This window comes from Notamacropus eugenii, chromosome 4 (genome assembly GCF_028372415.1).
Source record: "Notamacropus eugenii isolate mMacEug1 chromosome 4, mMacEug1.pri_v2, whole genome shotgun sequence".
Classification (NCBI taxonomy): Eukaryota; Metazoa; Chordata; class Mammalia; order Diprotodontia; family Macropodidae; genus Notamacropus; species Notamacropus eugenii.
The window spans coordinates 411,730,589-411,756,363 of record NC_092875.1 but is presented as its reverse complement, the minus strand read 5'-3'; the positions used below and the strand labels follow the sequence as shown (position 1 = coordinate 411,756,363).

Genomic DNA, 25,775 nt, shown 5'->3' with positions numbered 1-25,775 from the left:
GACAATGCAGGGCTTGGGTGGGAAGCAAGTAGGGCAATCCAGAGGCAACAGAACATGGAGGGCCAGGCTAGGTTAAGGGTAACAGATCTGAGTATGAAAGGCCAGATTAAGTGGGAAGATTCAAGGGGAGTTCAAGGAGGTTTTCAGAGTCTGAACCCCATCAGTTGGAAGGGAATATTAGGGCAAGCTTGTGCTGTGGTTTGTCTTTCATTCTCAAAGAATGACATCAGGAAGTTGATGTCTTGACTTGCAAATGAATTGGATTTAAATGAGGTGGGTCTGTGCAAAGTCACTAGCCTCATTCTCTTTTCCAGAGCCATCTGGGTCCATGGCAAGACATAGATTAGGACAACTGGACACGGTCCAGACCGAGTGGGAGACCAAGGTCTCGTAGCTTGTAAGGACATTAAAAGCCTCCAGGGAATCTGAAGTTTCTTTGTGTATACAGCAGGCTCACCCTTTGTCAGCTCAAAAGCAGCTTTTTGCATTTGTGGGCTTAATGTTGTGATGTCCCTTCTCCTTTTCTCTGAATTGCAATATGCCCATTTGTAAGAAAAGCTTTAAATACTGAGATTGTGCAGAAATCTGTAGTCTGTAAATTCATCTACAAAAATATTCCCAAATTCTGTATTAGGGTGTCATGTGGAAAAAAAATATAGAATATAAAATCCCAAGACTTAAACTGAAATTTCACATCTAACAATCAGTTGTATCATCAAGAACAAGATCCTTAATAAGCTCAAATCTCATTTGAAAAATGGGAAGAATAAAATGTATCAGCTTCATTGAGTTACTGCGAGAAAACAGGTTTTTAAGCTGATATTATATAAATTTGAGTTATTTTTCATCAATCTTCACTAATATAAGGCAGACATAAGCATATTGGTGTACACCTTTTTTAATGGAGAAAGTTAGCAGAGTTCTCTCATGCTTTAATTTACATCTTAATATTTCATATTTTTGTGACAGATAATTCACAGTAACATTTTTACGGTTATACATGCATGTATATCTGTGAATGTATCTATTGGATCAGCTGTTGAACATTTTTGTTAGTGATATAAGAGAAAGATATAATTGATATGCTCATCAAACTTGCATATGACCTAAAGTTGAGGGGATTAGCTAACACAGTGGGAGATTGAATCTGGATCTAAAAAAATCTAGACATGCTAGAGCTTTGGGGAGAATCTAATGACATGAAATTGAGTCAGGATCATACACATTCGGATTTTTCAAGTGTTACCAATATAAGACAGCAAAAGAATCTGTATATAGCCATTTTTCTGAAAAAGATGAGTGTTAGTGGTGTTAATAGATTACCAGATAATATGAATCAGCGTGTGATCTGGCTATTACTATCTTTGGCTATATTAAAAGGCAAGACATCTTCTATAAATAAGGAGGTGATCCTTTATACTTAGCCTTCTTCAGACCTCATTTGGAGTATTGAGATACATTCTGTATGATACAACTTAAGAAGGGCATTCTTATACTTGAAAATATAGAGGAAATCGACTTGTATAGTGAGGGACCTTAAATCCACAGTACGTTCATTTCTTTAAATATTTGAAAGATCATCAAGTGGAAGTGAAATTGTATTTATTCCAATTTGGCCCCAAAGGCTAAAACCAAAGAAAGTTTCATTGAGGCTAATTTAGGCTTTGCTTAAGGAAATATTTCCTAGTAACAATAGCTAATATGATGTTGTAAGGTTTGCAGGACTCTTTAAAAATGTTACTTCATTAGATCCTCAAACTTACTCTGGGAGGTAGGCATTATTGTTATCTCCATGTTTCAGATGAGGAAACTGAAGCTGAGAGTGACCAAATGACTTTGGCTGGAATTTTGGAAGTTGTTGGGGGTGTCTGAGGTAGGATTTGAACTGAGGTCCTTCTGATTCTAACCATTCTATCCCCTGCATTATTCTACTTCCTAAAGATTTTAATAACAAATCCTAAAGATTAGAACTATCGCAAGTGGAATGGTCTTTTTTATTTTGGAAAGCCAGACCTAATGAGATTTTCAAGCACAAGCAGGATGATTGGCAATAAGGTGTTTTGCAGGGGGAATTCTTTTTGGGTTAGCAATTGGAACATATGGTCAGTTAGGTCCCTCTTGACTCAGAAATCCTGGTCTTCTTTGATTCTGTGATCTCTAAAGTACACTTGAGCTTGAACATTTAATGATTCTCAATCAGTAACAAGTGAGCTGGATCCTAGTAGAGGGATCTGTAATGCATAAAGTAACATGGATTTATGATATCTTCTTTCCATTTGTTTTGAAATTTGCATGTTTAGCTGCTATCCACTGGAGAAAGTTTTTAATTTTCTGTTGACAGCAACACCATCAGCTCAATTACTGTAAGTACATCAAAACAGTTAGTCCTAGACACTATATCCCTAACATCTGTTAAACATTAAGGGAAGAAGAGCTAACCAAGCCACTCCTATAGCATACAAAAGCTGGAGCAGAGGTTCCAGGGAAATTACAACATAAGTTCAATTTCTAAATCAGCTTTCCTTTTTCCTCCATATGAGAGGAAGCATGGAGGTTCCATGGATTAAGAAAAAACTGGGTCAGAAGTTAAAGGATCTATATTGGAATCCTGGCACCATTTATGTGTATTTGCTTCTTGTATGACCTTGGAGAAGTTGCTTCACCATTTAGAGCCCCAGGGTCTTCATTCATAAAATGAGAATATTGGAAAAGATGTTAAGGGATTCTAAGATGATCTAACTCTTGTGATTCAGGCATGACTGGTTTTGTAATTACGTATTTACAATGTCCAGTATAACTACTTGTTAACATAGTCCTGTTGGCTTCTGCCTGTACGTGGAAGACTGGGGATAGGGTGAAGGACTGAGAGTGATATTTTCCTCCCCATTATCTAAATGCAAATTTAGGTTGTCAGGACATGTTTATATGACATTACCTTCTCCTGCATATCTTCCCCTTCTTCTCAGTCCCATGTTTGGGAAAGACTAGGAATAAAAACAGGTTGAATAAGTTGTTTGGTTTTTTTTTAATATAAATTGCAACATTCAAATTCAGGAGACTTTCCACATAAAAATAAACAATCTAGTCAATACTTTAAACTTCAATCAATTTTATTTTGTAAATAATGGTCTGTGAAAGTAATTCAATAAAATCTGTTACTGAAAGAAATGAAAGTCAGTATTGTTTCATTTCCTCTGAAGGTATTCTACAATGAAGTTAGGAAAAGGAATGGCTACTCATTCACTTTGTGTCCTTTTTCTCCAGAAGGATTGAGAAAGTAATCAGGTTTTTAGAGGATGATCCCTCTGACAAGTTGTCACCCAAGGAAGGGTTGTGTTTTGTTTTTTAACTGTGTATGGTTCATCCAGTAAATCCTAAACTGAGCACCTGCTTCTCCCTTTTTGATGTGAATATGTGATTTGAGGCAATAGAAAATGACAAAATGGAGGAGAATTAACTCTTTAGATTTCTCTAGACCAGAAGTTTTTAATCTGAAGTCCATTGACTTGTTTGTGTTTGTCAAATATTTTGATGACTGTATTTCAAGATAACTGATTTCCTTTGTAATCTGATAAATTTTAGAAGTTTACAAACATTATTCCAACATTATTCCAACAAGATTCAGCAGACTTTCAAAGGGATTAAAAGCTCTTCTCTAAATCTGCATTTAACAGGAAGAGATATAAAGATAGATAATTCTATTTAAGTTACTTTTAATGGGAGGATGGATAGAGATATATCCTTGGTAAAAGGAAGACTCATTCAAATGTCCCTTTTAACACATTGTTGTGTTTGTCCTTCAGTTTTGAAGAGGACTATGACGTCAGGGACATGACGACATGACTTACAGTTGACTTTGATTTGGATGAGGGTGGGCTGTGCAAAGTCACCAGTCTCACTTTCTTCTCCAGAACCATCTGGGTCCAGTGGCCAGATATTCATCAGAACACCTCTCCAGGATGCGATGGGAGACCCTGACCCTTTTAGGCTAAGGTCCTTTCAGGTTCTCACTTTGAGTGAGGTAAAGCCCATTTAGTGAATAGGCCTCTTTAAGAAGTAAGTCGACGGATGTCCCCTTTAACTAAAAAAAAAAAATCAAACTGGGAGGGGAATACCTGCTGACCAAAAGTGAAACAATTGCTATTTACATTCACTCTGAGCCAAGAGGGCCCAAAAGTACAGCCACTAAGGGGTGCTTGGGCAGGGACCTATTGTTGTCTAATCTATGAGCTCCAGAGTGAAATGGGTTTAAAGTTTGGTCTTAAAGGAAGGGACGAAGGGAGAAAGGAAGAAGGGAAGGAGGAAGGGAGGGAGGGAAGGAAAGAGGGAGGGAAGGAAGGAAGGAAGAAATTTAGCCCATAAATCCCAAGTAAACTGAGCAGCTTTCATCAAAATTTACCTTTGGAGAGATGAGGGAGAGGAAGAGGGCATGCTGAGTTACCCAACTGACTGTGTCCCCATTCAGGCAGCTTGGATTACTTACAGGTTGTGTTTGCTCTTCATTTTTGAAGAGGACTGTGACATCAGGGAGATTAATTTGCATACACAAATTAATATTACTTTGCTCTACTCCATTAATAATTCTGTGTAGTAAGGCATGACAATTGTAAGATCAATCAATCAACCAATCAGTGAACATTTATCAAGGTCCTACTATTTGCCACCTACTATATGCCTTATACTTACGGTGTGATGACTTGCCAATCCTTTTTTAGGGCTGCTCATCCACCTTTTGTGCCCACCTTTTATCTCTCACCTGTGGCTCAAAGAGGCTGTAGCAAGAATAGAAGCCACAACCTGGTGAAACTGTCTCAGACGGTCTAAACCCACTGGTGATTTAGGAGACGTCTACTCTGAGCCTGTGAAGACTTCCCCTGACAGAATGGGCACATGAGAACAATTTGTTCCAGTGACCGTTAAGGCAGCTGAAGCATGTGCTGTGGAGCACTGAAAGCCTGGTCAGACATTGAAGACACCAAGACAATCCACTCTCTCCTAGGCCATCACCAGTCATCCTAACTTTTTTGTCTTGCCACTGGACTTTGATAACTCAGGTAGAAGCGTGTGACTGACAACTTTGTGTAACTCTGTCCCACTTAAATCCAATTCACGTACAAGTCAAGATTTCACCCCATGATGCCACTGTTCCTCTTTGGAAACAACTATATGATAGGCAGTTTTCTAAGCATTGGGAATGAAATAAGAACCCAAAGATAGATGTTGTCCTCAAGGAATTACAATCTAATGTCATACAATTAGAGTTTAAAGGGGCCTTAGAAAGTATTGGCTCCCACCCCTTCATTTTACAGATAAAGAAGCTAAGGACCAAAGAGGTTTATTCAATGTCAAGGTCACACAACTGGTAATTCAAATTCAGGTATTCTGAACTGAAAGTCCAACACTTCACCGATTTGTGACCTTCTCTTTCCTTAAGTCAGAGATATAATATTAGAGGTCTGGGAATAGTTTGCTCATTGCCTCATTTAATTCTACTAAGCATTTGCCTGGAGATTCTTGTTTCTTCTTACCTCTCCTTCCTTTCTCCTCCACTCCATCACATTTTACTAATTACAAGAGGTCTATCAGTGCACAGTTTCCACACATAACTCTGCATGGTTTATGCTTGTACTTAAACTGTCTCTTTAAGATGACTAGTATATCCTAGAGAACATGACCAAACTCCAGTTTTAGGATGTTAAACTCAGGGTAAGGGTTCACCTGTACAGCCAAGAGAACCTGGGTTCAAGTCCTTGGACTTGATGCATAATACTAGCTGCGTGACTTTGCTCTTAACCTCAAATGCCACCAAGTAAATCTCTGCAACCTTAAATTATTGTTAAGTTGTACTGGCATGATAGAAGAAATTTACATATCTGGAATTTTCTTTCACAGATAAAATCACATCTACCTACCTTTTTGTGTTCTTCCTCACCCCCACAAAAAAAAAAAAAGTGCTTCCCTAAGTGGTATCTTAATGAAGGAATCTAGTGAGAAGTTTCCTGTCTGCCCTAATTTACAAATATATTCCATATGGCTCAAGAAACCTTTGCCCTGAAAACCCTCATACAGTCTCCAAATCTTTACGTATTGTGGAAACCTCTCACCTGCTCCTATACCTGAAATCTCTTAAAATTCCATTTGCCATGAAGAGTCTGGTCCAGCCTCCACTTCTGAAAAAAAAAAAAAAAAGATAACAGATAGAGAGTGTGTTTATCCCTAGCCTAAAAAAGATTCAGCAGGTGAGGCTGACTCTCTGGGAGGTCCACTGTCAGTACCCCAAGGCAAGGAAATGAATGGAATTCATTTATTCTAAGACAGTGAATCCATCTTATCAGTCTCTGAGAAGCTAACAGTAATAGTTCAGCTCTGGTGGTACAGAATTTCCCAGCTTGTCTTGCCTAAGGGCATTGTGGATAGCACTGTTTATCCCTGGGAAGATTTCAGTGATGCAAGCATATGTGAAATGTAACTGTGGACATCTTGTTGGATCTACGATAAGGTCCTATGCTAAGGTGAGGGAACCCAGGGCATAAAATTCAGAAGGTTCAGAGTTACAGCTGCATTTCTGGACCTTCACAACAAAGCTCAGTTTCCCATCATTTCAGACTATTGCCCAGTCACAGATCTTCATAATACAATATGGCAAAACATCTGTGTTCTTGGAAATCAACTATTTGAAATATACTATGATACTGGGATTGTAACAACTGTCAGTTGCATACATAGGGGAAGCAAAGGCTTCTTGACCAGTTCTGACTGGTCATTCAATCCCCTCAGAAACATTATCAACTGCTTACTGGGTTCAAGTGACTGAGGAGGGCAAAACAATAAATAGAGCATGGTTCCTGCTTTCAAGCAACTGACATTTGGTAGAAGGGAAAATACATGTAGGAAGATGACTTTAACATAAATTTAAAAGATAATAACAGTAACATATTTTCAATACTTTAAGTATTTGGTAACAATTTACCAAAAATAATGATTTAAATAAGGCGTACAATGTCATGATAGTTTGGAGCAGGGAGAGGTAAATTACAGCTGGTATAACTGAACTAGAGTAAACTCCTTAAAGCAGTATGGAAGTTGTCAATATATAAAAGGTAGCATTACTTTGAAAAGGAGGGATTTTATTTATGGACCTTATTATAATCTGAGGGATGGTAGAAGCTGAAAATAGAAATCCCTCAAAAATGTCTATATAGGCATATGGGTAATCGATCGATAGTAAATGACCAAAGGAAATATAAATATATATAGAAAAGAAAAGAAATATTGATGAACTTTTTTTTGTTAAAATCCAGTTGCTGAGGCCTTAATTTCTTTGAGGTCTGACATAATATGTTCCACTTGTGTGAGTCTGTATCTATGAGGCCTCTCAAGTTTCTTCATAGTTCAACCAACAGCTATTTCCTGAGTGCCTGTTGTCTGCCCAGTGATGAGTCAGGTAGTGTTGGGGGGTCACCAGTGAAGTTAGGGACACAGCCACCGATAATAACAAAATGTAGTGGTTACAACTTAGCCTAAGCAGAGGGGACATTTGATCAATTCTAGTTAATGATGTTAAAATTTAGCATAAAATAGTAGCTTTGGAAGACTTCAAATTAGGAAGATCTGGATTTAAGTCTTGTTCTAATATTTCCTTGAATGCAAGTCCCTTAACCTCTGGGGGAGAGGGAGGAGGAGGAGGAGGAAGAGGAGGAGGAGGAAGAAAGACAGAGACAGATACAGAGAGACAGAAACAGAAAAAAAAAGAAAGAGAAAGAGGAAATGAGGAAGAGCTTAGAGGGAGAGAGGTGAGGAGATTAGATCTGAATATAAAGAAAAAAAAAATATTGCGTGCCAAAATTGAATCACTCAAGATTATTAGCTTTGTTATTTTGTGGTTGCTTCTCTAAAAAGCTACTGAGGCTAATTTGTCTGAGCCCTTGCTAAACTTGGATTCATTGGTGTGATAGCATGCACCCTGTTCAATCTCCAGGATATTGATTTTATTGTTGGAAAAGTGGATTCTATTTCTCAAAAAGTTGCTTGACAATTGCAAAGAGAGACAGCAGCCTTCTTCCCTCTCACAATCTTCATAAGTAATTTATAAACGCTTATTTCAGACTGAGGCGTTTGACAATGCCTCTTGTGAGTGGAGATATACATGTCTTAGAATTCATACTCAAATGATACTGTATGAAATATTCATTAGGAATACTGTAAATCATGCACCAAACAACCACAGTAATGTCATTGTCACACTTTTCATCTGCTAAATATCCCAGCAGGCAGAGTCAGTTCATTCACATCTCACAAAGAGTCTCTCAATGTGTCTAAATTATTTATCTTATGGCTCTAATCCTGAGGGTTTTTCATCTTTTTTCACCCTTTATTTTAACTGACCTTAGTTTACAATGCTACGAAGAATTGGGTTTAGAAATGTAAGTGGATACTGATTGAATTTAGCCTATTTTATGAAAATTACCTCTTTTATATTGGCATTTGAATCCTAAAGTAACTAGCTGGTTATTAATAGTAATAGCTCACATTTATACAGTGTTATAAGGTTTACAAAACACTTTCTTCATGTTGGTTCATCCAGGAATAAAACTGTACATTACAGATGAGGAAAGTGAGGTTTATTTTAGTAAGGCAAAATCAATAGGGATTAATAGATAGTAAGGCCCACAATTATCATTGAAACCCAGATCTTCTCATTCCAAGATTAGTGCTCCTTCAATGCAGCATGTTGCCTTTCCAGAGGACTGGTGATTAACAAAATAGGCTTTTCTAAAACATTTTTCAGTTACAACGGCAATGTCCTCAAGCACTAAGAAAATAAAACACATAACTGAACTTCAGAGCGCATAGCACTTTCTACTATAAAAGATATGAGTTTTGGGGGTAGACGGGACCCTGAAAGCCACTGAGTCCACTCCTCTCCCCTCACTTTACAGACAAGGAAACTGAGGCAAAGAAAGGCTAAGTAATTTCCTCAGGGTTATAAAACTAATGTCTCAAGTGGGATTTGAACTCAGGTTTTCTGGGCTCAGAGTTGAATACATTATCTGCTATATCATGGTTCTTCGGCTCTTTCATTGGACTTTCCAGATTTCAGTTGTCTTGGTGCTCCGTATGGATTACTACACAAATGATTTGATTATGTAGCAATCACACTTTTAAGGCAGATGAGAAAACAAAATTCAGCAGAAGATGGTCCAATCATTGGTCATTTCTAGCTACGCTTAAGTATTGAACGGCCAAAAGAAGGATGTCATATCCCTAGATGAATTATTTAATATAAAACTTTGAGAAATGCCTTTAAAATACAAACCAATATTATTGAAGAGTGTTTTGATGATTTATTCTAAATGTTAACTTTATAATAAAACCAAATTAGGTTTTTTTCAAGAAATCTAATTAAAAATAAGTAGCTATACAGGTCACAATAAAGCTATAGGGAGTAGATGGATAGTACTGCATCAAATGATAATGATACATGTTAACAAACATGATATGCACAATCATTCATTTTTCAATAGACACTACAATGCTTTTATGTAGCAAAATATACTATCACGAATTCTAATTGAAAAGGTCAGATCATCAGTTAGAATAATAGACTGTAGAGTTGGGTTAGACTTTAGAGAAATCTAGTCCATATTCTTTAATTTACAATTGTAGAAATGAAGGATCAGAGAAGTACAATGATTTTTCAAGTTCATGTAGTAAAACAATTGAGCAGATGAAAGCCTAGAACTTAAAGAAGAAATGACAATTTTAGGATATGCTCAAAATAATAGAAATTGTATTTTTGAAATGTTCACACTCCGAAGTGGTAAGAAAACAAGGATCACTAAATATAAGCTGCTCTTAAAAGTAAATAATGAGAGCAAAATATAAACAAAAATAAGAGTTTACATTTTAATTGTGACTTCTGAACTTACTATCAAATTTAAATACTCTTTCCAAGATTCTGTGGCTAAAAAATAAAATCATCATCACCTACTAGTCAATTTCTGATGATAATCCTTTGCAGACTTAGAAAAAGTCAACGAGTCAAGTAGCATTTATTAATCCCCTACTTTATGGTGAGTAGAGGCAGCAAGGTAGGACAATGGATGGAGAATTGGGCCTGGAGTCTGGAAAGCCTGATTTCAAATCTGGCCTTAGGCACTTACCAGCCCTGTGACTTTGGATTTCATTTAACATCTGTTTGCCTTCACCCATCATTTCCTGGAAAAGTAAATGGCAAAATCATTCTAGTATCCTTGCCAAACACCCTACCTCTCCCCAAACAAAACAAAACAAAAAACCCATGGACAGTGTAATCCATAGGATCATGAAGAGTTGGACACAACTGAACACATCAGTAACAACAACATATGATAGGCACTGTGCTAAGCACTGGGGATATAAAGAAAGGTCAAAGGAAACCATATGAATAAAGAAAAAATGGTCCATACCCCATCAAAACTCTTTAGTCTAATGAGGGAGATAAATAAATGAAATTATAATACTTCTTGTTTATACCTCCTTGAATTCTGGAGAGGCTCAAATTATTTACTGAACTTAAAACATTTTGCAAATAATAAAGTGCTAATATAAATGTTATGAATTGCTGTGATGATCACGATAACTACATGCAATGCTGCAAAAAGGCCAAAGAGCAGGTTCTAGATTCCAGAAGACCTGGGTTCATGTCCTGCTTCTCACACAGAATGTGTGACCTTCTCACTTGATCTTTGTAGTACTTCAGGCAACTATCTAAGAATAAAAAATAGAGAGCAGGTGCTAACTCCCCTTGGTAGAGGTTACCTATATCAATTAAATCACAGGCCCAGTCCTCTCCAATATTGTCATTGTCATCAACCTCATCACCTTCGTCAAGGGAAGGCCATGGTTGGCAGACACGTAATCTGTCAAGAGGCCTAATTGTACCTGTTATGGGAATGGGTGGATAGTGCAAGTATTTTGCTTTGGCAAGAATTCAACACAATGCATAATTTACTGGGGCCTAAAATTTATATCCAGATGTGATGAGGAATACTTTTTGTTGGTTTTTTGTTTGTTTAATATGAATATGAATGCTCAGTTCCTTTACTTTAAGAATTCAAAGTATTTAACCTTTTTATGACACATAAAACAACCCTGGCTCCTTCTTGTAAAATGGAGCGAACTCCTTTGTAAACAACACAAATACACCGTGTACACACTCCTTGCAGTGTGATGTTGGTACTACACTTTAGAAAAAGTTATGAGTTCTGCTTGTATTTTATAAACTAACCATTAAGCCTAAGGGGATTGTCTCTTGAAAGCCATTAATTCTTACCTTACCTATCCATCTCCATTAGGAAAATGAGTAGCCTTAGGATATAGAATACATATTAAAGAACTTCCTCCTTTTCCTCCTACTCCCACTCCCACCCCAAACAATGACTCCCAATCAGAACATCAGGAAAAACAATTCCTCAGTATATGTCTAGTTAAGGGGAGCTGTTGTGAATGTCTTATAAACTTTAAAAGAGCAGAAGTTATCCTCTTCAGTGTTTTCCTTGTCATTTTCTATTGATGGGTTTGTTTAAAGGCAAGGTAAGAGAAATGGAAAAGCAATTGATTTTTACTTCTGTCCATGATGGATGTATTCTGACCTTATGCAAAGCATTTCTGCCTCAGAATTTCTTCCTCTCTAAGCTGGAGAGAGTGCCATCAATTCTGAACAATTATGTATCCACAGAATTCTTGGCAGTCAGCATATGATATAAAAAAAAAAATACTTCAGTCCATGAGCAGTCTACTTACATCTTAGAACTGCAATCTGCAAATTTAAATAACTGTTTATTGTTGATAGAGAGGGTGGGATGAAAAGTGCATGTTATTATAACTTTTTTTTTTTTTACCTACAGCATTAAATCTTTCAGAAATCACAATAATCAATATAGTATGTTAGAAAATACTGAGGCTTGACAGTTGAAAAGGAGTGTTTGCTGTCAAATTTTAATTAGAGATAAGCAACTGGGAATTTGAGTTCTGCAGGGGAGTTTATCTGTAAGCTCTGTTACTGTTCACTCCCCCAGCCTTTGCTGAAAACGCGGACCATGATTTGTGTGTGTAGTGTTAGTATCTAAGAGCTGACTGGCTCCAGGCCCAGCTTTTCAACTGCTGCTCCACAATGTAATAACTATTAGGTATTATAATTCACTTGGCTCTAGTTCTCCTGCTGTTCCTGGCTGGAAATCCCAATTCAAGTTACAAAGTGGTGATGCGTGAACGTTTGAAGATTTGTGGGTCTGGATAAAACCCCACTGAGGTCAGATTCTTATCCAGAGTTTATGCTAACTTATATGAAAATTTTATTCCTAATTACACTTAAAAGGTCAGAAAAAAGTTTTTAAAGTTCATGTGGAAAGAAGTGAGAACATTTCTTTTCTTTACCTCTGAAGAGCTGGCAGATGATTTCCAGGTAATAGTAAGGTAAATTAAATAATGTTAAATTATTTTTAAAAGGACTGTCTATTTTCTAAGTGACCACATTCTCTGATGAGCAAAGAAGATTCCAAAATACACACAGCACTTATGGTATTTTTGACTCACATTTACCAAATGACAAAATTCTCCAAAAGACTTTCTAAGTTTAACCGAAATTACTCCACAAGTCAGCAAGCTTGAAAAGATTCAGATATCTATGTGTATTCAGAATCTAAGTGTGGAGGTGTCCTAATTGTCCAACATATTAGAGCAGAAGGTGCTTTCCATTGGTACTGATGCTCAAGTAGTTTGAGAATGGCCATGCCCTCCCACATGCCCTCAAGGGAAGGAGAGGGTCTATGTAGTTAAAGGAACCAGACTAAGATCTGACTGATGGGCAAATCAATCAGTTGAAGTAAGCCTATAATCCTATGGTGATTTTATTCTATTGCTACCATTGTATACAAGCAAGGAGCGACATGTGAGATCTTATAAGGCGATCTCAACATTAGCCAGACATTCAAGTTCTTTTTAATATGTTCGTAGAGCATGTGTTTGAAGGAAATGTGCTCTTTGGAGGAAAGCCATTTTCCCCCCATTTGTACTGCTTGTGAGTCTGCTTGTTCACCGTGGTTGGAGTGTTGATGCCAGGACCAGATGCAGTGTTAGGAATACCACCTTTCCACTTAATCATAATAAAAGCTAAACTAACCCTTCGGCCTCCCCATCTCACACCCCCACCCTCCAGACAAAGATACACACTTGTTTGATTTGAAAAACATATGTAAGTTGAGTGCTGCTGTGGAAGGACATTCTAAATGAGGTATTGATTAGGTGGATGAGTATAGTATTGTAAAGAGAGGTGAGAACAGGAGAGAGAGACAGAGAGACAAAGACAGAGACACAGAGAGAGACAGAGACAGAGAGACAAACTGAGACAGAGACAGACAGAGACAGAGAGAGAGAGACAGCGATAGAGAGAAGAGGGAGAGGAGAAAGAAGAGGTAAAGGAGAGAGGAGAGGAGAGGTGAGGACAGGAAAGGAGATGGGAAGGGAGGAGAAGGAAGAGGAGGGGAGAGAGGAGAAGGGAGAGAGAAATTCTTAGCAAAAAGATCTGTTGTTAAGGAATGGGGACCAGGGAGACTCGAATATATTTCTAGAGAAATAATTCAGAAAATGGAGACAGAGAGAAAATATTTCTCAGACCTTATTCTTGACTTTCTGTAGTTATTTACACTGTGGACCACCTCCTCCTCCTGGACACTCTTTCCCACTTAGCTTCCATGACACTATTATATCCTAATTGCCCTTTGACCTAGACAATAACTCCTTCATATTCTTTTTTTTTTCTGTATCATCTTTATACTGTCTTCCCCTCAACATGGGGATCACCTAAAGCCCGACCAGGTCCTCTTTTCTCTCTGTGGTGAACTCAGCTATTCTCACAAGTTCAAGTACCATCTCTATGCAGATGGTTTATTATCATAAATGTCTAACCTTAATCTCTCCTTCAACTCCAACCTCACATCAAAAAATACTTGTTGGACATCTACATGTAGAAAATCAATTGGCTTCTCAAGCTTGACCTGTCCCAAATAACATCAATGATCTCAGTCATCTTGATTCATAACTTCAGAATCATCATTAATTTTTCCTCTCAACATCCCAAATCCATTCATTCTCCACATCTTGTCTGTTTTACCTCCACGTCTTTCACATCCCTTCCATCCCTTCCCATAGCTACCACCCTAGTAGTGGTCATCACTTACTATGTGGCCTATTTTTAAAAGGCTCCTATTGATCTTTCTGCTTTCATTCCCCCCCACCCCCCACTCCATATACCACCAATCTATCCTTCACACAGTTGCCAAATGGAAATTTCCCAAAGCACAAATATGACTGTCACTCTTGTGCTCAAAACTATTTCATACCTTCACATTTTCTATAGACTGACATGAAAAACCCCACAGTATCAGGCTCCAATCTACTTTTCCAGTTTGCTTTTATTGGCCACCAGGTGAAGCTGTGGATAACTTGCTGGACCTGGAATCAAGAAGATCTGAGTTCAAATAATGCCACCGACACTTACTAATTGTGTGACCTTGAGAAAGCTATGTAACTTCTCTCAATATTGATTTCATGATCAATGAAGATGACAATATCCATGTCTAAGAGTAGTTATGAAGGTAAAAATAAGATATTTTCAGCTTTAAGTAAAATTGAAAAAATGGGAGGCCATAAAAGTTTAAGTAACCCACAGTACTGTTATTGACTCTACCTTGAATCTTCCAAGCCTAAACTAAAATTCAATTTTCTTTCAAAAGATCTCTGGAATCACTCTAGAAATTAAATGGTCATTTAACTCCCTGATCCTCCCCTCATCTTGTGAAAAATCATCCTATGGTCTGCTCCTAGACAAGATTTTAATATCTGGTTAATCCCTATTTTAATAAAACTAATTTGGGAACTAATTAGTCTCTGCATTAGCCCTGCAATTTAGGACAAGATTTCTTCTCCCAATTCTCTTAGTATCTATTTGAACACAGTGAGTAACTCTGAGAATTTTTAGATTGGATGTTGGTTTGTATTGAGAGAAAAATTATTAATTTTTCCCCCTAGAGTTGGTACTAGTTGAAGTTTTCCCATAAACACATGACAGGCATATGTAAAATGTAGCATGTTTTTGTGGTCATACTCTTTAACAATGAGTACTCTTTTAACCTTATATTCTTCCTTCTCCAATAAATTTTTATTTTTCCCTTTTTGTGTTTTTGCCACTTGCATAATCTTCCATAAACTTTGAGATTTAAAGAATGTATTTTTAAATTCAAAAGAATGGATGTTTTCCCCCAACTGATAAATGGTCAAAGGATATGACCAGGCAGTTTTCAGAGGAAGAAATTAAAGCTATCTATAGTCATATGAAAAAAATGCTCTAAATCACTATTGATTAGAGAGATGCAAATCAAAACAACTCTGAGGTACCACATCACACCTATCAGATTGGCAAACATGATAAAACAGAAAGATGGTAAATGCTGGAGAAGATGTGGGAGAGTTGGAACACTAATTCATCGTTGGTGGAGCTGTGAGCTGATCCAACCATTCTGGAGAGCAATTTGGAACTATGCCCAAAGGGCTACAAAATGTGCATACCCTTTTGACCCAGCAATACCACTTCTAGAACTGTATTCCAAAGAGATCATAAAACTGGGAAAGGGTCCCACATGTACAAAAATTTTTATAGCAGCTCTCTTTGTGGTGACCAAGAATTGGAAATCAAGGGGATGCTCATCAGCTGGGGAATGGCTGAGCAAGTTGTGGTATATGAATGTAATGGAATGTGTGTGTGTGTTCATCATTAATTGCTGAAGAAGAACATGCCATCAGAGAAATAATGACATGACTTGCACTTGACTTTGTTTTGAGGGAGGGAGGGCTGTGCAGGTCACCAGACTCACTTCTTCTCCAGAGTCATCTGAATCCAGTGACCAGATGTTCATCAGGATGACTAAAGATGACCCAGGATGAGTCAATTGGCATTAAGTGACTTGCCCAAGGTCACACAGCAAGTGAGTGTCAACTGTCTGAGGTGAGATTTGAACTCAGGTTCTCCTGACTCCTGCACTGGTGCTCTATCCATTGCACCACCTACCTGCCCCATGTAATGCAATATTATTATGCTATAAGAAATGATGACCAGGAAGACTTCATAAAGCACTGGAAGAACTTATATGAACTGATGCTGAGTGAAAGGAACAGAACCAGGAGAACTTTGTATACAGTAACAACCACAGTGTGAGAGGAATTTTTCTTGTAGACTTAGTCCTTCACAACAATGCAAGGATCAATGGACTCTTGAGGAAAAATGACTTCCACATCCAGAGAAAGAACTATGGAACTGGATCACAGAATGAAGCAGACCATTTTCGCTTGTGTTTTGTTTTGTTTTGTTTTGTTTTATGGTTTCTCCCATTCATTTTAATTCTTCTATGTAACATGACTAAGGTGAAAATGCATTTAATAAGAATGTATGTATAGAACCTATATAAGATTGCATGCCATCTCCAGGAGGGAGGGGAGAGGAGGGAGTAAGAAGGGGTAGGGAGGGGAAAAAAATCTAAGATATATGGAAGTGGTTGTTGGAAACAAAACAAATAAACTAATTATTTAAAAAATTTAAAAAAAGAATGAATGTTTCCCCCAGCTGAGACCTTTGATAGCTGAAAAAAAAGTTTCAGCAAAGTGAAACCCAAGGCACCACCACCAGTTTGATAGACTGCATTGGTGTGGTTGATAGCCAGGCAGAAGGAATTGACAAGATTTTTATGCTTGATTCAGAGCTAATAAATTATAAAGACGAGATTAAAAAGATGAGAGAAGGATCAGCAAAGAATATGGTAAAACAGAAAGTCTTGAGAGCATTAAAGCAGAAGCAAATGTATAAACCACAATGGAACAATCTTGCAGAAAGATCTTTTAACATGGAACAAGCAAATTATACTATCAAGTCATTAAAAGACACCAAAACAATGGTGGATGCTATGAAATTAGGTGTAAAAGAAATGAAGAAAGTATACTAGCAAGTCAAAATTGACCAAATTGAGGATCTACAAGACCAAATGAAAGATATGATGGAAGATGCAAATGAATCCAAGAGGCACTGAGTAGGGGTTGTGGAAGCCCAGAGATTGATGATGATGACTCAGAGGCAGAGTTCCATGCATTTAATGATGAGATCTTAGTTTATGAAGACATCTTTTACTTAGATGAAGCAGCATCTGCACTAATGATTACTGAAGGTAATTCCAGTGATGCAAAAAACAAGGATGGTATACTGGTGGATGGTTTGGACTGCCACAGTTTCTAGCTACACAGAGCTATGTCTTTAACAGTGCACTATGTATAATAATCACAAATTATGGACAAGTGGGAAATATTTTGCCTTTCTAATGTCACCATAATTGATTTGCATATCCTTGTTCCTTTCCTTGATAAAGTTTAGCATGCTTTTTTTTCATTTAGAGGACTTACTAATTTAACAGAACTTTTTTATATAAGATTTTAAAATTCCTCCCATCTTACAAAAGAAAAAAACTTCTAAAATATTGGTGATTGTAAAGGACTTTTGTTTTAATTTATTTATATTTTATCTCTGAAATAAATAAAACAAGGCTATTTGATTTCCTTAAATTCTTTAATTTCCTCATAGCTTGATAAAAGAAGTGATGAATTTTTAAGACCTTATCAAGATTATTAAGCTTTTTTGGACCACTCTTGTAATTCTAAAAATAGTTCAAATATACACACCATTGTGAAATCAGACAGTAAGTAAAATGTTTTTAATTGAGATGGAGATTTTGTTGTGTCTTTATGTCAGTGAATCATTAGTATCTTCAGTATTTAAACTGGTGTTCTTCCTGTGCTTTTTGTCTTAAACAGGGATAAAGTTTTAATTCTAAGGTTTCTTCAGTACTGCAGTTGAGTCATAATCATCAATGAACTTATATCCTAACAGTTCAAAGTGTTTATACTCAATAAATATTTTTCAAAAGAAAAAAATTAAAAACACAGATCAAGGAGGAGCAGAGAATTCCTACCCAGGTTTCCCTGTTATCAGAGCATAAGATTCCTAGGAATATCTACTCTTTGTATCTCATCTATGAAAGATTAACTTTATTCCTATGAGTGTATCTCTACTCCTGGGAAAATGATATCAACTATATGCCCTACTGACATATTCAAAATGAATCAAAGATTTACTACCTTAGATATTAAGAGTTACTAACCCATACTTTTTTTTTTGCTTTCCTCCCTCCCTCCCTCCTCTTCCACCTCTTCCTCCTCCTCCTCCTTCTTCTTCTTCTTCTTCTTCTTCTTCTTCTTCTTCTTCTTCTTCTTCTTCTTCTTCTTCCTCTTCTTTTCTTCTTCTTCTTCTTCTCTCTCTCTTTCTCTCCCCTCTCCATCCTTCCTCTCCCCCCTCTCTCCTCTCTTTCTGTCTCCCAATTTCACCCAAGCTTAAAGTAGAATGGTCACTCATGAGCCCAAACACAAAGATGACCATAAGCTTTGTTCTGCTTATTTTCTGGAGTTGTCCTGGTTTTCTCCTTCGTAGAGAAGTTGGTACCCTTAGACTCCTAGAGGCTCAATATATTGGTGTTGATTTAATATATGGATCCTTTTGACTTTCTATAGCTCAGAACTTGTAAGCTCAAGAGATCCACAAGTCCATTCTCCCCAGAAATAGGGGTTACAGATGTACTTGTACATGCCTGGACATGTTTCCAAACTCAATATTAAAATTCAGAGTTTATTTATATAACTAGAAGATATATTTTAGAAGTATAAGTATGTATAGTATAAGAAGTGTAAGATGTTTTATTTTTAAATTTCACTCTTTAAACATAAAAATGAAATTAACAAAATTCTTTTTTCTGATTCCTATGTGAATAAATGATAATGTTAGAAGAAACTTGGAATATGTTTCTAGTGACATAAAAGTCCTTGTCTATAAACTCAGTGACTTGAAGATTCAAATTTGTTTTCATTGTTACTTCTAGATGAGATAGAATTTTGAAGGAAAAAAATAACTGTGGGAAGTCAATAGATAGCTATATTAATGAGCCAGAATCAACATTTTGAAAACAAATGTCTATTTACCAAAGCATAAAATATAGTTAATGACCAAAGTGAAGTGAAATTTGAGCATAAGCAAGTAATTATAGTTATCTGGATGTAACCAAAGCTTGTGATATGGGGCTGATAACTGGAATATGACAATTCCAAGATCTAGTTGTTCTTAAGGACTATAGTTAGTAAAAGGGGTGTAAGACCACCAAGGAATGACAAGGAGATGATGAGCTATGTATAATCTGCAGATCTGAAGAAATGGTGGAGATCATTAAATGAGGAAGAAATTAAAGACATGCAGAAGCAATAGCATTGTGGGATGTGTAAAATGCAATACTGAGTCAGAGGAAAGATTTGTTTAGTAGAGTAAAAAACCTATGCAGACAAAGCATTGAAATTATCAGACTTTCAACAAGCCATACATCTTCTGTAAATTTAATTACACTTAAAAAGAATATTTAGCAAATTTATTCAAAGCTATATGAATGATTTGAACTTTCAGAAGACTGAGGATTCAATTATGACAAGTGTGACACTGAACTCAATTTTATTTTGAGGCAAGAGAAGAATTGTTAAAAATATAAATGAAAACCTTGGGGAAATTACCATATTTTCTTAAATTTCATAATTGTGATGATGGAAAATTCTGGGCTCAATCAGTATATCTATATCTACACATATATCCAGAGAGAGAGAGAGAGAGAGAGAGAGAGAGAGAGAGAGAGAGAGAGAGATGCACACATACATACATGTATGTGTAAAATTATATATATAAAATTATATATATATAAAATTTTATATATGTATATAATTATATATACGTATATATATATAATATATATGTGTATGTATATATACATATATATTATATATATATATAATATATATAATATATATGTGTATGTATATATACACACATAAGTGGTTGGTTGATTATTGGTTGTTTTTTTTCAGTATTAAAGAGGACCAAAATGACATCGCTGTGTTGGAATCAAGGTATAGTGTGTCTGCCTCTGTCTGATCAAACCAATATTAGTCCAGAAGAGTCTATGACAGATAGGGCACAAATAGTTAAAATGGATATTTGGAGTGGAGATGTCTCTAAATTTGTGTATCTCACATTCTTTTGAGCTACTGTGATTCTGCTTTGCTCAAAGTACATAGCACCTTCTTCATTGGCAGTCCTGTGCCACTATCTCCTGTATCTCATAATTGATTCCAAAGTTCTTCAGAGAGACCTGAGATTTTTCTTGTACAATTTCTACTGACCTTTATGTGAGTGCTTGCCTTATGAGTTCTCTATAAAATAGTTTTTTAGGGAAACGTGTATTTGGTGTTCTAACAATGTGGCTAGCCTATCAGAGTTGTGCTTTCTGAAATAGAGTCTTAAGGCTTTGCAGCTGAGTTCAAGAAAGAACCTTAGTGTCTGTTATCTTATCCTGCCTGGTTATGTTCAGTATCTTTCTAAGACAATTCAAATGGAAACAGTTCAGTTTCCTGGCATAATGCTGGAATACTGTCCAGGTTTCAAAGGCATACAACAATGAGGTGAGCAAAATGTCTTTGTAGACCTTCAGTTTGGTATGTAGCTTAATAACTTTTCTCCACACTCTTCTTTTGGAGATTTACAAACACTGAGCTAGCACTGGCAATGTGTATGTCAATGTTATCATCTATGTGTACATCCCTGGAAAATATATTGCCAAGGTAAGTGAACTTACTCACAGCATTTGCAATTTCTCTATTTGTTGTAATTGCTGTATGCTTGTGAAACCTAGACAGTATACCAGTGCCATGCCAGGAAACTGAATCACTTACATTTGATTTGTCTTAGTAGGATTCTGAAGATCATATGGGGGGTTGAGATATTAGACACTGAGGTCCTTTATCAAACTAAACTGCCAATCAATCAAACTCTACTTCAGAGAACACAACTCTGATGGTCTGGCCACATTGTTGGAATGCAAAATGTATGCTTGCCAAAAATACAATTTTATGGAGAATTTACACAGGGCAAGCATCCACATGGTAGTCAGAAGAAGCAACTCAAGGACACTCTCAAGGTCTCTCTTAAGAAATTTGGAATTTATTGTGTGACATGGGAGACACTGGCATAGGACTACCCAGCATGGTGTGTCCTCATCAGAGAAGGTACTGTGTTCTATGAGCAAAGCAGAATTGAAACAGCTCAAAAGAAATGCAAGATGAGCAAATTTAGGGAATCTACCATAAATGTTCATGTGGACTATTAATGTCCAACTGTGGTAGAACATTCTGAGCTCATATTGCTGATCAGCCTCAGTCAGACACACTGTAACTTGCCTCTAGCACAGTGATGTCATTTTGATCCTCTTCAAGAATGAAGGACAACAACCAACCAACCATTTGTGGTAACCAATGCTTCCATATATTAATGAAATTGTTTTCTTGGCGTTGATTGTTAGGTCAAAATTAGCACAAGTGGCAGAGAATTAATACATACTCTATTGCATGTCAGCATTAAAAGCTCCATTGAATACACAATCAACTGCAAATGAGAAGTCACACACCAACTCTCCCTCCACTTTAGTCTTGAATTATAGCCTTTTCAAGTTAAATAACTTACCATCAGTGAGATAGCTTATCTTGATGCTGTTGTCATCACTGTTATAGGTGTCTGACAACACTGTTGAAAACATCATGCTAAAAAGCATGGGAAAAAACTTGTAGGACTGCTTCACTCCATTAGTCCCTGGGAAAGCATGAAAACGTTGTCCTTTATTTGCAACTCATGCAAGAATGCTATCATGAAATTGCTATATAATACTGATGAATTTGTTGGGCAACTAAATTTCACTATGGTCTTCCACAAACTCTCACAAGTGATAGTATCAAAGGCCATGATCAGATCAATTAACATTATATTCAGATCTCTGTTTTGCTCCTGGCATTTCTCCTGGAGTTGCCAGGCAGCAAACATAATGTTGATAATTCTTCAGTCCTTTCTGAAACCGTATTGACTCTCGAGTAGATGACCATCTTCCAGGTGAAGGATCTAACCTAGAAGATTTCAGTCAATTTCTGTATGAACAATGGGGTTTGTAGATCACTGCTGGAATGGAATTAGTGCTAGGTACTTTGTCACATGATCAGAGTCTAATGGCATTCAGTTCTTCTTGAACTAGAAGTTCTCCAAGAGGAGAATTGACTTTAGCCAGAAGTATATGGTCCACAGTTTCAACTTTGATTGATGTTAGTCTGTTGAGAACACTATGGAAGTGTTCAGCCTATCTCTCCAGGATCATGTCCTTATCATTGACCAGAGCAGTTCCATCGGTACTGAGAAATTGAGATGTGCCAGAAGTCGTTAGCCCATAAATACCCTTCAGGGCATTGTAGAAGCACTTTGGATTGTTGCTATCAGCGTAAAACTGAATCTTATCTCTCTTCTCACTGAAACAAGAATCTTCTATCCAAGCTTCACTTGCACTGTACTTTTAATGGAATTAAATGGCACTTTCTTAAAGATGAAATGGCTGTCCTGTTGGTCAACCCTGTGGAGTTCTCATTTTGTTTGTTTGTTTGTTTAGCAGCTTCTGGATTTTCCCCACCATTTTCATCAAATCAATCAATGCTTGCAAGTGCTATGGCCCAGATGAGTAAATGTGATGCTGTAAAACAGGTCTCTGAAAGCTGCCCACTCCTTTTATGTTCCTATGTTGCTAACTGTGTGCTGATTCAACTTTCCTTTCAGGTCAGCAATAAACTATTTAGGCACAGAGAAGTGTTCTAATATGTTGATATTGAGCCTCCTGATAGTCATCTTGCCTTGGGGGCACTGCTTTTCTTGCATGAGAATGTTTAGTTTTAAATTTGTAATTGCCATGACAGGAAATTCTGGGCCTGGTCAGTATATATGTGGGCATGTCTGTATCTACAGTCATCCTGATGAATATCTGGTCACTGGACCCATGGCTCAGGAGGAGAAAGTGAGGTTGGTGACCTTGTGCAGCCCTCCCTCACTCAAAACAAAGTCAAGTGCAAGTCATGTCATCATTTCTCTGATTTCATGGTCTTCTTTGAAAATAAAGGACAAACACAGACAGACAGACAGATCTCTATCTATATCTGCAAGCATGAATGTATGTATGTTTATATGTGTATGTGTATAAATTTATATAGATTATATATGTGTTATATGTCTACTATATATTTACACACAGATGTTTAATACATATGTATGTATATGATATACTTATATAGAGATATAGATATAGATACTAGACTCCAAGATAGAAGATTTCAAAGATTTAGGAAAATAGGTGATAAAATAAATATGCCTGCATACGATGTTCTCCAATGACCTTAGATTTATCAAAGGCATGTACAAAAAATGGAAGAAGTACATAACCAAGGAATCTTCAAAGAAGTATATGTTTCCCCAATTGATAAATGGTCAAAGAATATGAACAGGCAGTTTTCAGAGGAAGAAATTAAAGCTATCTATAGTCATATGAAAAAATGCTCTAAATCACTATTGATTAGAGAGATACAAATCAAAACAACTCTGAGATAACACATTACAACTATCAGATTGGCTAACATGACAAAACAGGAAGATGATAAATGTTGGAGAAGATTTGGGAGAGTTGGTGGAGCTGTGAGTTGATCATTCTGGAGAGCAATTTGGAACTCTGCCCAAAGGGCTACAAAAATGTGCGTATCCTTTGACCCAGCTTCTAGGACTGTATCCTCAAGAGATCATAAAAATGGGAAAGGGTCCCACATGTACAAAAATATTTGTAGCAGATCTCTTTGTGGTGGCCAAAAACTGGAAATCCAGGGGATGCCCATCCATTGGGAAATGGCTGAATAAACTGTGGCATATGAATGTAATGGAATACTATTGTGCTATAAGAAACGATGAACAGGAAGACTTTAGAGAGGCCTGGAAAGACTTATATGAACTCACGTTGAGTGAAAAGAGCAGAACCAGGAGAACTTTGTACACAGCAACAACCACAGTGTGAGAGGAATTTTTCTGGTAGATTTAGTACTTCATTGCAATGCAAGGACTTAAAAAATTCCCAGTGGTCTCTGAAGGAAAAATGTTTTCCACATCCAGACAAAGAACTATGGAATTCAATTGCAGAATGAAGCAGATCATTTTCTTTTGTATTATATTTTGTTTTGTTTTATGATTTCTCCCATTCATTTTAATTCTTCTATGCAACATGACTAAGGTAAAACGTATTTAATAAGAATGTATGTGTGGAACCTATATAAAATTGTATGCCATCTCAGGGAAGGAGTAGGGATGTAGGGGGTAAGGAGGGAGAGGGAGGGGAAAAATCTAAAATACATGGAAGTGATTGTAGAACACCGAAAACAAATAATAATAATAATAGTAATAATAATAATAAAGTATATGAGTCTATTAAAGAAAAACTCTATTTGAATGGCAAAAATATAAAGACAAAGCCCACTATTCAGACAGTATGAGTTACATGGTTGGGTCAGAAAGAACACAAAAATACTGAATAATTTTTTTCTGTTTACTTCTTTTTTTTTCTTTTATTTTTTTATGAAAAAAATGATTCTTGATGAGGTAATTTTAAGAGCCCTCCTATTGGCTTTTAATGAGTTCATATCTATAATCGGATAAACTGTGATCTAGCATGCTGACAAAAGTAAGAGATGAACTTTTGAAGCCACTATCATCTTTGAGAAAACATGGAAAGCCCAAGATGAGCCAGGAGACAGAGAATGGTCAAATGTTATCCCAATTATTAAAACTGAGAAAGATAGATTTGGAAAACAGCAGATGGGTGTGCTTGATTGCTTTCAACAGCAAAATTGTAGAATGAATTAACAAATGGATAATTTATGATCACTTAGAAAAGAAGCCGTAATTATTAAGTGTCAACATGGGCTCACTAAGGCAAAACAATGACAGATTCACATCGATTCCTTTTCTTTTTCAGCACTGTTAACTAGAATTGTAGGATGCCATTAACATCATGTATCTTGGATTTTAGGAAGTTGACAGTGTTTATCAATATAAACTTATGACTAAGATGGCTGAATATGAGGTAGACTTACAGTACCATTTAGTGAATTTCTCACTAATTGAACAAGAAACATACAGATTCACAAAATCATAGAATCTCTAAGCTGGAAAGGATCTCATGGGTCAGCTAGTGTAACTGTGATACGTTGGAGGCTTATTTTCCTCTGTAACTTATCTTACCCTAAATAATCTAATTAAAATAATATATCTTAATGTTTTAAAAACTTTCCCCTTTTCAGTCTGTTTTAACATAAATTAATTTTTATGTTTTTAAAATCACACAACTTAATTCCATCTACTCATAATACTCAATGCCATTATTATGCCTCCAAAGTAGCAGAACAGGCTATTGCAATCTTTTAAAACATTTTTTATTAAATAATTTATTTATTTTTAGTTTTCAAAATTCACATTCACAAGATTTTGAGTTCCAAATTTTCTCCCTATCTCTCCGTTCTCCCCACTCCAAGATGGCATAGATTCTGAATATTCTTTCCCCAGTGTGCACTCACTTCTATCCCCTCCTGTTCTCTCATCCCATTCCCCTTCTATTTTTCCCTATGCAAGATAGATTTATATGCCCATTGATTGTATATTTTATTTCCCAATTTCAAGTAAAAACAATTTTTAGCATTCATTTTTTTAA

The 25,775-nt window shown here is 36.5% G+C and overlaps 1 long non-coding RNA gene and 1 pseudogene across 1 annotated transcript in view; one reads left to right on the top strand and one right to left on the bottom strand.

Moving 5' to 3' along the window:
- Window positions 1-882: 882 nt before the first annotated feature.
- LOC140501758 (uncharacterized) overlaps window positions 883-25,775 on the bottom strand; it is a 117,905-nt gene continuing 93,012 nt past the window's right edge. The window contains exons 4-7 of the long non-coding RNA XR_011966344.1: window positions 10,164-10,218; window positions 6,105-6,170; window positions 2,936-2,984; window positions 883-2,231 (exon numbers count right to left, since the gene is read on the bottom strand). This is a non-coding gene — a long non-coding RNA (uncharacterized lncRNA). The remainder of the gene's footprint in view (window positions 2,232-2,935; window positions 2,985-6,104; window positions 6,171-10,163; window positions 10,219-25,775) is intronic.
- Window positions 12,245-17,378, top strand: LOC140498772 (charged multivesicular body protein 5 pseudogene; annotated as a pseudogene).